Here is a 12,456-nt window from a genome sequence, read left to right as displayed (position 1 = left end):
CAGATGATCAGGATGTCCCTTATTTGCATTTTATGTTTTGAGATGCAATGTATGTATAATAGGAAACAATTCCACAGTATGAGCATAAAGAATTTTCTGTAATACCACATCTGTGTAAAGCGAGGGACAAGCTGCAATAAGGCAATGATTTTCCTGTACAAAATTCTGCATGCTAAACAGAATCAGTGTGTGTGGTAAGGAAGAAAAGTTACATTTTGCCCTTTCAAGTCAGCTAATTCTCCTAGAAAAGGTAAAGTATTAACCTTTCAGGTTGCTAAATCTCCATAAAGTGCACTCCATCTTATTAAAGTGGCATTTTATAGTTTCACTCTCAAGGTGAATTTTTTGGAGTCCATTTCCTGAATACACAACAAACTGGTTTTGGTTCAGTCCGATCTTACTCCTGTATAACATATATGACCACCTACTATCGTCTGTCTTATCTGAAATAAGACATTAGTTAGGGAAGGATTTATTTTGAAAAATAATGTAGCAATGTAAATTATAATTTTTTACATTATTAGTAAGTCATGGCAAAAAAATAGTTCTCATGGTCCAGTTATCTACTCAAAAATAAATATAGTATTTATCAATATGTATGTGTCTGTATACATATGTAAGTGTCTGTGTGTGTATGTATATCACTTATCCTTAGGCAATAATGTAGTAGGGGACATATGGGACACAGACATTGTCACATACCCAGACACATTGTAAGTGGAGTTCAAATGATCAGTGCCTTACAACCCTTAAGTATGTGATATACCTTATGCATACCCACACAACGTTGCCTTTTTGATGTTATAAAATGGGCATCTGCATTGGTATTGCTGACCCCACTATGGTGTTGAACTGTCAAATCATATGCCTGCAACCCTGGGCTCACCCTTAATAACTTAGCATTTTTCTGGCTGCCACAATGTAGTCATGTTAAGGGATTGTGATTTGTAAACACAGTGAATTTCCTTCCATACAGATAGGGCTGAAGTTTCTGCAGTGCCCATACTATGGCTAGACATTCTTTTACTACGGCTGCATAACATTCCTCCCTGGGTAGGAGTCTACAGCTGAGATATACAACAGGGTGCTGCTCTCCCTCTGAAGAAAGCTGGCTGAGTACAGCCTCCACCCCATGGTTAGAAGTGTCCACCAGCACAACAAATTATTTGCTGTAATCTGGACTGATTAACACAGGGGGTCCTCACAAAGCTATTTAAGCCTTTGGAATGGCTGCAGTTTATTGTGTCTGACAGGAATGACCATCAAAACCTGCTGTCCCACAACATACTCTTGGGCTTGAGCATTCCTGTCATACCAGATCTTTTTCCATTGTTGGGCTCCTGCCAGGTTCTTCTGGGCCAAGCCCATGAGCTCCCTGAGTCTTGTCCTGAGGTTTAAGGCATATGACACAACAGACTCCTTGTGGGATTCACACTCACCCTCCCACACATCATGAATCAAATCTAAAGGCCCCCCTCACCATATGCCCATACAGCAACTGAAAGGGTGAAAAACCTGTGAATTCTTGGGGTACCTATCTGTATGCAAACAGCAGATGGGGCAAATATTCATCCCACTCTCTCTTAAACTGGCCTGCAAATGTCTGTAGCATGGTCTTTAGTACAAAGTTTAACCTCTCAACAAGACCATTAGTCTGGGGATGGTAAGGGGTGGTATTTAGGTGCTTCGCCTCACAGCACTTTCACAGACAAGCCAGCAGGTCTGACATGAAATTCACACCACTGTCAGTCAGTATGTCTCTCAAGAAATTTACCCTGCTGAAAATCTCTAACAAAGCATTTGCTACCTTCTGTGGAGGACAGAGCCACTGCCTCAGGGTATCTAGTAGCATAATCTACTACCACCAGGATATACTTCTTTCTTGTGGAACATGTGAACTACCCTTTGAAATGATTCTTCAGTCACAGGCAAAAGCATCAAAGGAGCTTTGACCTTGTCACCTGCCTTGCCTACCTTTTGGCACCGCTCTCAGGTCCTGCAGTACCTGTTACATCCCTTGCAATCCCTGGACAATAAAAGGTCTGCATAATATGTCTCTTGATACAATTTATGCCCATATGACCTGCAAAATGAATGTCAAGGGTTATGGATAGAAGTGCCAGATGGTAGGCTCTGGCACTACCAACTGCTGTATTACCTCACCCTCTAGCACTCCTTCAGGGGCTGACTCTCTATACAGTTACCCTTTGCTCCAGTATACAGACTCCCCTTTTCCTTGAGAATCAGGTGCCTCCTTAGCTACCCCCCCTCATGCCTCATAAGGGAGAGCAAGCTGAGCCTGTCTCAACTTTACTTTTGCTACCCTTCCCAGCTCTCTTTCCACAGGAAGTCTGGTATCTTCTGAAAGCAGTGCCTCACTGTCAGCATGGGTACTACCACTCATCTCTGTCCTTGCAGTCACTCTGTTCATGGAAACATAAGTACCTATCAACAGCTTTCAAGCTCACTGCTATAGGGTAGCTCCCTCCCTAAATTAGCCACATCACCAGCCCCATATTCAAGTGTGGGGTCTGTCTGTGGCTCCCCAGACTACCAGACCCACATGCCTGTCTCCAAGCTTGACTGCATGTAACTGTATGCGCACAAGGTACTGCATTATCAAAATCATTCCCTATCAAGACATCTGCAGGGATAACTTCAAACACACCTACATGCTTACTTCCTTTTCCACCCTCCCAGTGAGAATGAACCCTGGCTAAGGGTATTTGGAATGGAGTCCCTTCTAAAGCTCTGACTGGTGTGGACTACCCAAGCAAGTACTGCTCCTCTTTAACCACTGCAGCCTTCACAGTGGTTATGTCAGAGGCTGTGTCTCTCTTAGCAGTGGCCTGTCTTCCATCCACTAAGATAGGATATAAACTGTGTTGATAGTTTGGTACCCCTAATATCTCCAGACAGCTCATACTGGCATGCTGTTATTCCAACTTGCTAGCTCCCTCACCTTTTGTTTCCCACCTTTCTTCAGTGGTCAGTTTTATGATACATGGCTGCTCTGGTTACATTTAAAACATCTCACTCTTGATCCAGCTATGTATCTGTGCTACTGGCTGATCCTGTCACTGGTGGACTCTGTTGGGGTGGTTTAGGCTGCCCATGTATCCATGTGCTGCAATGGTGTCCTGCTTGCTCAGTAGAGATCCTCTTTTTTTCCCCAACTCATCTGCAGAGTTACATTCCTGGTCTGCCAACAAGATTCTCATGTCCTGAGGCAAAGTGCTAAGGGCTTGTTCCCTCACCAAAAGGTTTCTCAGCCTTTCAAAAGTGGTGACCTGACACCCACTCACCTATCTATAAAAATAATTCCTTAACTCAGCAATATAATCACATACACTTCCATTTGTCTTGCATCTATGCTCACAAAACTTTTTTTCTGTAAGCTTCAGGTGTTGGCTTAAAATATTCCAATAAACATTGTTTAACTTTATCATAGTTTAAACAATCACTATCAGACAATTTAGAAACAGCAGTTATAGCTTTACCATGGAGTAAGGTGGTCAGGAACTGTACCCAGAGCTCTTGGTCAACATTATACTGTGTTTACATACTCTATCAAGCATATGAATAAAACTTTCAAAACTATCACCCTCTCTAAACTGTGGAAGAAATTGACTGACCTTTGTTGCTTCTGGGGTTTGGTTATTCCCTTCCCCATCATGTCTATGACCCTGATGAAAAGTCAGCATCTCCCGCTCATACTGGCACTGTTTCTCTTATTTTTTGGCCTCCAAATGCCACAGTCTGTCATTCCCTTTGACTTCCAAATGCCACAGTCCCTCATTCTCTTTGACTTTCAAATATCACAGTCCCTCTGCTGATTCTAATTCAAAACGTTTGGTCTCTAGGTCAAGTCTCTTTAATGCCAGATGGGTTTTTAAATTGTATGAGGAAAAGGTGAACCATCCTGTTTCCGAAGGCTGCACATCCCCTTCACCAGACTGGTTGTCTTCCTGGTTAATGGTCCCTGATGTAGCTGTGAATAAGGCTGAAATCATTTCCTGTCTAGTCAGGTTGGCATGCACCAGTCCTTTGGCTTTGCACACCTTGATCATCTGGTTCTTTGTCAGCTTGCCATAATCCCTCTGCTGACATATTTGCCTGTTTTCCCTGATTAAACTAAGTTAACAAAGTAAATAAAACAGTTGTGAAAATGAAACTCTGTATATTTACCTTGTGGCTGCTGAGAGTGTACACACATTTAGTGACAACTGCCCACATGCTACTGAAGTTCAATTAATATCCCATCCAGCTGCCACCAATATGTGATGGTCCCTACTCTGGGCCATTAATCAAGGATCCTCAATCTAAACCACTGACACCAGTGAGGGATGGCCACTAGAAACAAAAATTAATGTACACAGTATTTTCAGATGCAACTCTCTGTACCAAGCACAATTTCCCTTAAGAGCACACACTGAGCACACTCCAGACCTGGAGATGGACTGGGTCTCTCAAAAAGACTCCACACTGACCATGTTGGAGCTCTGTGTTCCTGTTGCAAGTATGCGCCATACACACTTGGATATTTGATTTTCACACACACACACACACACTTGGGAAAGACTGACACAGATTTGCCAGCTGTGCCCCCTCTGCCCAGATTATAGGGTAACTACGCTGTCACTAGTCATCTACCGGATGGTTATTACAAGGGTACCCAATTATAGTGAGTAAAAGTAATGCTAATACAAATGGTAGAGTCTAACCAATGCAGCAAGGCTTTCAGGAGTGGACAGTGTCACTAAAATAAGCATAAGTACTCTTGATATGTTAAAAGTATACTCTAAAATAGCATACAGTGGAAACAAGTCACAGTGCTCGTGTTTGCAGCATTCATGGATGTGCACAATTAGGAGGAAAAAGTAATGTTTGAGACCTCAGAACCTTTTGTGTGGGCTTTCTGTGCCCCTAGTGGTGAACTGCAGAGTATACAAAAACTTCTAATAAATGTAAGAATCTCAGATCTTATTTAATCATAGGCAAATTGTGCCTATGGTGTAAAGAATATAGCAGTGTGGAGTGGTGCTCTGGAATAACAATTTTTATTGTACAACATATTATAGAAATTTTTGTTAAATACAGGCCTCATGGCTACTGTATCTGCTATGAGATAACTACAGTGAGAGGTGGAATGCTGTTGGTCCCAGAGCATGGTTATATGGTAGCCTAGTCTGGGGTCTTCACTGTCAAGCTTCTTCCTGACTCTAGGACTTGCTGAGTGCTGCTCTGTTCAGATTCTCCTTCTCCCTGGGTTCCAGGTGGTGAATTCAGGGCTCTTTTGTTCAGATTCTTCCTCCCTTCAGGTTCCAGGTTGGAAAGTTAGTGTAAAAGAGGGATAGACATCTCTGTGTCTGGCTAGATAAAGGGCTGGAAACTGGGAAGGGCAGTTAACCAACTTCCTGAGAGAGGGGGTGGTGTCCTGGGGCCCAGGGTGGGGTTATATGATGACAGAGGCTGATGTAATCAGTATGGGAGTGGGCTGCCAATCAAACTGGGAGGCTAGAATTTGGCTACCTTTTCTCAGTCCCAAATCAGTAGTAGAAAAAAACACATTTCAAATAACTGAAAGTTGCTGTTTAAGTTTGTGTACATCACAAAGTTAAATAATACTTTCAAACCCATGCCAGTTACTTTTTAGATTTGTACACATCTAGAGATCACAAACTAGTTAGATAACTAAATAATAATGTGGCTTGCTTTCCATGCCACTAGTTCACCAGTTAAATCATGCTAATGCAGATACAGTGATTTACAAATGTAATTACTTAAGTGGCTTTTTCATATTCAAAAAGAAAACCAGGAATGCAGTGTCCAAAAAGTTCTATTTAAAACAATAGTAAAATAAAAGGCAAAGTTGTTGAGTTTGACTCTTCCTCGGTCCTTCATAGACATATAAATACTGACAAAAATTCATGTGCTAAGCCATTACAACTTAGCCACCTGATCCTAACCAATTAAAATTTAGAGTGTCACTTCAGAAAAATACAAAATACATGTATATTGAAAGCAGCGACACACTCCCGATCCTAACATCCTGCCATGACATAGTGAAAGAATCTTTTTTAGGGAGGATATACCACCAGGTTTAAATAGTCAACAAAGTATTAAACCAGCACTAAAGGTTAAACATGAATATTTATAGATATGGTTAAGATAAGTTTTTAACCTGTTCATTGATACTAAATATTGCATGTTATAGATCTGAATGATTTTTTTGTTGTATGTTCTGGCTGTTTTTTTTAAATATGTATACTTGACCAGATAATTTTCCATTCATAATGAGGTGGAAATATCACTTTACAGAAATTTCACCAAAAATGGTACTGATTTAGACTAGTAATTGGTAGCTGACATCTTTTATTGCTGTTCAAGTCTTCTTCACTCCAGTTTCATTGATGACCTGTAATTTTTTTTTAATTTATTTTTATTTATTTACATTTATTTACCGGGAAATTCCGACTGGACACATCTCCTTTTTCAGCAGATGCCCGGGAAGAAAAGCTCCACATCATTTACATGATAAGTTGCAGCATTAGTAAACAACATTACTGGTTGTTGGTTTAATACAGTAACAAGATGTAGATTATCAACAGTATATAGAGTAAATGTTGCAAGTTAAGATAGTTTCTGCCATTTATAATATTAGTAACAAAGTAGTCAGACACGTTTTTTTAAAATATGTAAAGACAACTAGCTATTTCTGATTGCCGTTAGTAGTGGGGGTAGCATAGATTGGGTAGGAGTCTAGGTGGGGGGATAAGGGTGGGGGAGTTGGTCTGGATTAGAACAAGGACAAAGCCAGTGCAAATTTAAGTGGGATTTGAGCGAAGTCTTGAAAAGGCTGCTGGAAGGTAGAGTAGTTATAGAGGGTGGAAGATTGTTCCAAAGTTTAGATATGGTACATGAAAATATGGCTTCTCCTGCTGAGGTTTTGGATTTGATAACAGTGAGCTGATTTTTGTTGCTTGATCTTATGGGTCTAGTGGGGTGATAGGGTTGAAGAAGGGTTTGAAGGGAAGGGATGTTATGGGGTGGTTAATAAGTTTATGAGCGGGGGGTGAGTTCATTAAAGTGAAGGAGTTGTGGGAGTTGTAGTCAGTTTAGTTCTTTAAGGGAGATAAAATGATGGCTGCGGTAGGAGGTTCCCATGGCAAATTTAGCAATTTTGTTGTAACAAGCATCCAGCTTGTGTAGGTCTGTCTAAGGTTGGTAAGTATGGGGGATGCATAGAGTAGGGTGGAGCTGGGAATTGGCTATGGAGAGTCCAGCTACCTAGGTTAGGAATTGGCGGCTTCAATATAATGCACCAAGTTTCTTGTGAACTTTTTTTATTGTGAGTGATATGTGGGTGTCAAGTAATCTTGTGTGTTCTGATGGAGAGGTGATGGTATTGTCTTTTGCGAGAATGTTGAAATGGAGGGTATTTTGAGTGGCTTTGGAAGGTAGCAGGAGAAGTTTTGTCTTACTTGGGGTTGAGTAGGAGCTGAGCATTGGATAGCCTGCTTTCTACAGAAGAGAATGATTCCTGTGTGATTTGTTGTAGTTCTGGTAGAGTGGGGGTAGAACAGGTGATAGTAGAGTCATCTGCATACTGTATAAGAGATGTTTGTGTGGTGGCAGTATGTAGGTTGTTAGTGAAAAGTGAGAATAGTAGAGGGCCAAGCATAGACCCTTGGGGAACTTCGAGAGTAACTGGGAGGTGAGGTGATAGGTTATCGTCCCAGATTACTGATTGCTGGCATCTGTGTAGATAGCTGTGGAACCAGCTGCAGGCAGATTGTGAGAAGGAGAGGTTGGGGAGAGTAGAGAGTAGTAGCTCATGAGATACCATGTCAAAGGCCTTTGAGAAATCTAGAAATACGGCAGTAGAGAGGAGGCCATTGTTTTTGTGATGAAGTATAGTGTTGGTGAAAGAGAGCAGAGCGGAGGTAGTGCTGTGATATGGCCTGAAACCATGATGGGTTTTGGAGAGGAGATTATGAGCTAGGAGGTAGTTGGAGACCTGAGTGTTGATACATTTTTCAAGTATCTTGGAGAGAGGGGAGAGGATAGCAATGGGGCGGTAATTGGACAAGTCAGTGGAGGGGGTGCCTTTGTGGAGAGGAATGATGTGGGATATTTTCCATATGGAGGGAACATACCCTTCTGTTATGGAACTGTTGATTAGAACTGAAATTGGGAAGGCTAGTGTATCAGCTGCAATTTTCAAGTATTCAGAGGGGAGGTTGTCAGCTGTGAGTTTGGTGGGTTTAAGTTTTGACAATAGTCTTTTTATGTTGGAGGTAGGTACTGAGGTGAAGAAGAAAAGAGGAGTGGGTGGTTTAGGGTTAGGAGTTGGGGGGGGGCTGATGTAGGGAAATGTTTGTTTAGAGATGTTATAGTTTCAGTGAAGTCTTTGTTGAAGGATTCAGCAATACTGCTGGAGGAGGGCGGAATGGATGGCTGGGGGTTATCAACCTTCCCTGGGTGGAGGATAGTGTTAATAGTGGATCAGAATTGCTTAGGATTGTGTTTCATAGAGTTTAGGGTGGATTTATAGTAGAGGGATTTGTCTAATTTTATTTGCTTTTTGGCTTTATTGCGCAGTTCAAGGAAGGATTGCCTATCCGAGTTAGGGTTCTGGTGGTCTTCTGTAGCCATGGGGCATGCCTGGATCTGACTCTGGCATTTCCTACAGGAGCATAGGTGTTTAGGATGGAGGTGAAGGTACTGTTGAAGAAGTGGGCAGCCTCATCTAGGTTGAGGTATTTTAGTGGTGATCAGTTAATTTTTTGCAGGGAGGAGATGGAATTGGGGTTGAAGGTGGACTTGTTCCATATTTGCCTGTGGATAATGGGGTTCAGACTGTTTGTGTGGTGCTGAATTAGGAAAGTGGGGGAGTGGTCACTAAGACTGTCAGGTAAGCAGCCTGCTAGGTAAGACTGAGGTGCTTTGATAGCTAGGATCCTGTCAAGTTAAGGTATGATTGTTAGGGTTTTTGTTGATTCAGGTAGGGGATTGAATGAGTTGAGTGAACCTATGGAGATTAAGGTGAATGGTTGGGAGGCTGTTATTACAAGATAGCCAGCTGATATTAAAATCACTGAGAATGATGGTTTCCTGGTGTAGAGATAGACTAGCCCAGCTCAAGAGCCAGCTCAAGAGATTTTCTGGGAGTGTAATATTTTGTCCTGGTGGGAAATAGCATCCTATGATATTGATTGTTTTGTTTGGGTTTAGTTTGAGATTCGCATAAAGGATTTCTTCATTGTTGTGGTGAGGGGCAGATGTGTTTAGGAGTTGAATATTGAGGTGGTGGTTACATATCAATGCTACACCACCTCCTTTTTTTGGACAATCTGTCTATACGAAGGATGTTGTATTTAGGTGGAAGTATTTCCTCACTTTTGATGTGAGGTTTAAGCCAGATTTCAGTTAGGAAGAGAGTATCTGGGGAATATATGCTTATGCTGGCGTGTAGTTCTTCGATTTTACTGCATATGCTTCTGATGTTTAGGGACATTATAAGTACGTCTTTTTTTTGTTGGCTATGATTTGAGTTACGGTGGGGGGGGGTTGCTTGGACTAGGGTTTGTGGTTGCTTGGACTAGGGTTTGTGGTTGGGTTGGATTTGAGAGGACCATGGTTTGGATGGATGTCTCCAGCAAGGGCTAGTTTATAGAGGGTGCATAGGATATGTCTTGTATACATAGTAAATTGCTTATGGTATATTAGGTCTATTTTATTTGTGTGTGCTAGGTGTTTGGTAATGGAGTGTGTGTATTGGGAGGATGTTTTTGGTGGCAGGGGTAGTGTAGTTATAGTGTAAATGTTTGAGGGAGGGTGTTGAGAGAGTACAGTGGAAGTTGTTGGGGCATGTGACTGTGGAGCCTTGGTAGGATGTAATGTGAGCTAGAACTACGCAGGTTAGTATTGTCATTATATTGGGTAGTAGCATGATTGTGTTGGATGTAAGGAGAGGGAGTGTCTAGTGGTGTAGACTAATTGGTGGCAATTAGGGGAGGGTTTAAGGCTAAGAATAAATATAGAGGTACTGGGGACAGGTGGAAATGGGCAGGGAGGGGAGTGAAGTGAGCGAACAGAGTGGGCTAGAACCCCCAGGCTAATGATTGCAGTGTAAGTGTCCAAATAGCCAAATTGTTAGGAGATATTAGACTCTAGTAGGGAAGTGCAGGTTTGGAATGGCTGGAAGAGTGGAGGGAGGGGGAAAAAGCTAGAGAGAGATGATTGTGTGTTCACCTTTACAGAAATTAGGATGAATGGTTAACGCGCACACTTTTTCTTTAGGTAAAACTTTGTTTCTCCCAGTTTAGGTATCTATGTTTTGGTGTTCCTTTTTTATTAGTCCGTTGGTCTGGTGGGCAGGGGGCCAAAGGCAGGCAGAAGTGGAAAGAAACTTTCTTTAGGTAAAACTCTTGTTTCTCCCAGTTTAAGTATCCCTGTTGTGGCGTTCACTTTTTATTAGTCCGCTGGTCTGGTGGGCAGAGGCCAAAGGCAGACAGAAGGGGAAAGATGTGGTGGACACACTCAATGCAGGACTGAACAAATTCTTTAAATATTTCTTTAAATCTGTTTCCAGTTCAGAATAATAACTTTATGATACTGTGCCATAAGACTGTCTGCCCAGAGTGATGTAAACCCAGCTTGCTGCCATCTGGCCTCACTTGTAGCCCACTTCTCCACCCAATGAATATAAGAATGACCCAGAATGACAACTTCTTTTCCTAACCAAAAAAAAAATTACTAAAATGACCACATTAACTAATTATCTAAGATCAATAAGGACCTACCTTCTTGATAACTTTAACTGACCTGCCTTGTCTCGTCAAATCAAGAGCCCTTCCAGTGTGAGATAAATGAGTTGAAACCAAGACCCTGAGAATCCGTTCTCATCACACATGCAAACTAATTTCTTGTTATCACTTTATCCCCTTTTAACTGAAAAAACAGTTCTTGTGGACTCCCAGTGTAAGAACGCTGTAACCTCCTAGCCCCACCCCACTGGGCACAGCAACTTGTTTCTGTCTTTCACCAGAACAATCTGCGTGGCCCTCCCCATCTGATCCATCTTAGAAATATGTAACCATCTTAGAAATATGTAACCATATCTCTATTGATGCAGAAAATGCAGTCACATCCTGCCAAACAAGTGACCCCAACCACTCTGACACCCTAAACACTGCATGATACATCCATAGTGACAAAATTACCCATAAATTATAATCTGCTGAGTCACCATTCACTAACTCTAAACACTACACCAAAACCTTAAGCACCTGTTTTGTCATTGGCCATCACCATTGCACCCTACCACCAGCAACTGTACCCCATCCTACTGTCCAAGAATTCATGAAATCCTGCAACCCCACTACTCTCAAATATTCGAACAGCCAGATCCACCTTAACCAAATGGACAGCTTACCTTGCACCCAAGCTAGATATTGGTAGGTATGCTATATCATCACTGTCTTTATCTTACCCTCTCAACAAAGCATATCCTCTCTACCGCCTACCTCATTCCCTCCCGCCTGTATGGACCCCCTCTTCTTACTAATCTTCAGTCATCACTAAAGTCAAAATTATCTTCCTGCTACAAGAGAATCTCTAAGTTTGCTACCAGCTCCAAACTCTCCTCTCACCATCGTGATGCCTTCCATACACTGAACTGTCTAATCATCTCTCCTATCACATGCCCTCCATACATTGAACTGTGTAATCATCTCTCCTATCACATGCCCTCCATACACTGAACTGTCTAATCATCTCTCCTATCACATGCCCTCCATACATTGAACTGTCTAATCATCTCTCCTATCACATGCCCTCCATACATTGAACTGTCTAATCATCTCTCCTATCACATGCCCTCCATACACTGAACTGTCTAATCATCTCTCCTATCACATGCCCTCCATACACTGACCTGTCTAATCATCTCTCCTATCACATGCCCTCCATACACTGAACTGTCTAATCATCTCTCCTATCACATGCCCTCCATACACTGAACTGTCTAATCATCTCTCCTATCACATGCCCTCCATACACTGAACTGTCTAATCATCTCTCCTATCACATGCCCTCCATACACTGAACTGTCTAATCATCTCTCCTATCACATGCCCTCCATACATTGAACTGTCTAATCATCTCTCCTATCACATGCCGTCCATACACTGAACTGTCTAATCATCTCTCCTATCACATGCCCTCCATACATTGAACTGTCTAATCATCTCTCCTATCACATGCTCTCCATACATTGAACTGTCTAATCATCTCTCCTATCACATGCCCTCCATACACTGAACTGTCTAATCATCTCTCCTATCACATGCCCTCCATACATTGAACTGTCTAATCATCTCTCCTATCACATGCCCTCCATACATTGAACTGTCTAATCATCTCTCCTATCACATGCCCTCCATACATTGA

Source organism: Protopterus annectens, chromosome 7.part0 (assembly GCF_019279795.1).
Source record: "Protopterus annectens isolate FY-2018-M chromosome 7.part0, PAN1.0, whole genome shotgun sequence".
Lineage (NCBI taxonomy): Eukaryota > Metazoa > Chordata > Ceratodontiformes > Protopteridae > Protopterus > Protopterus annectens.
The sequence above is the reverse complement of the archived record's forward strand: the minus strand, read 5'-3'. Positions refer to the sequence as shown.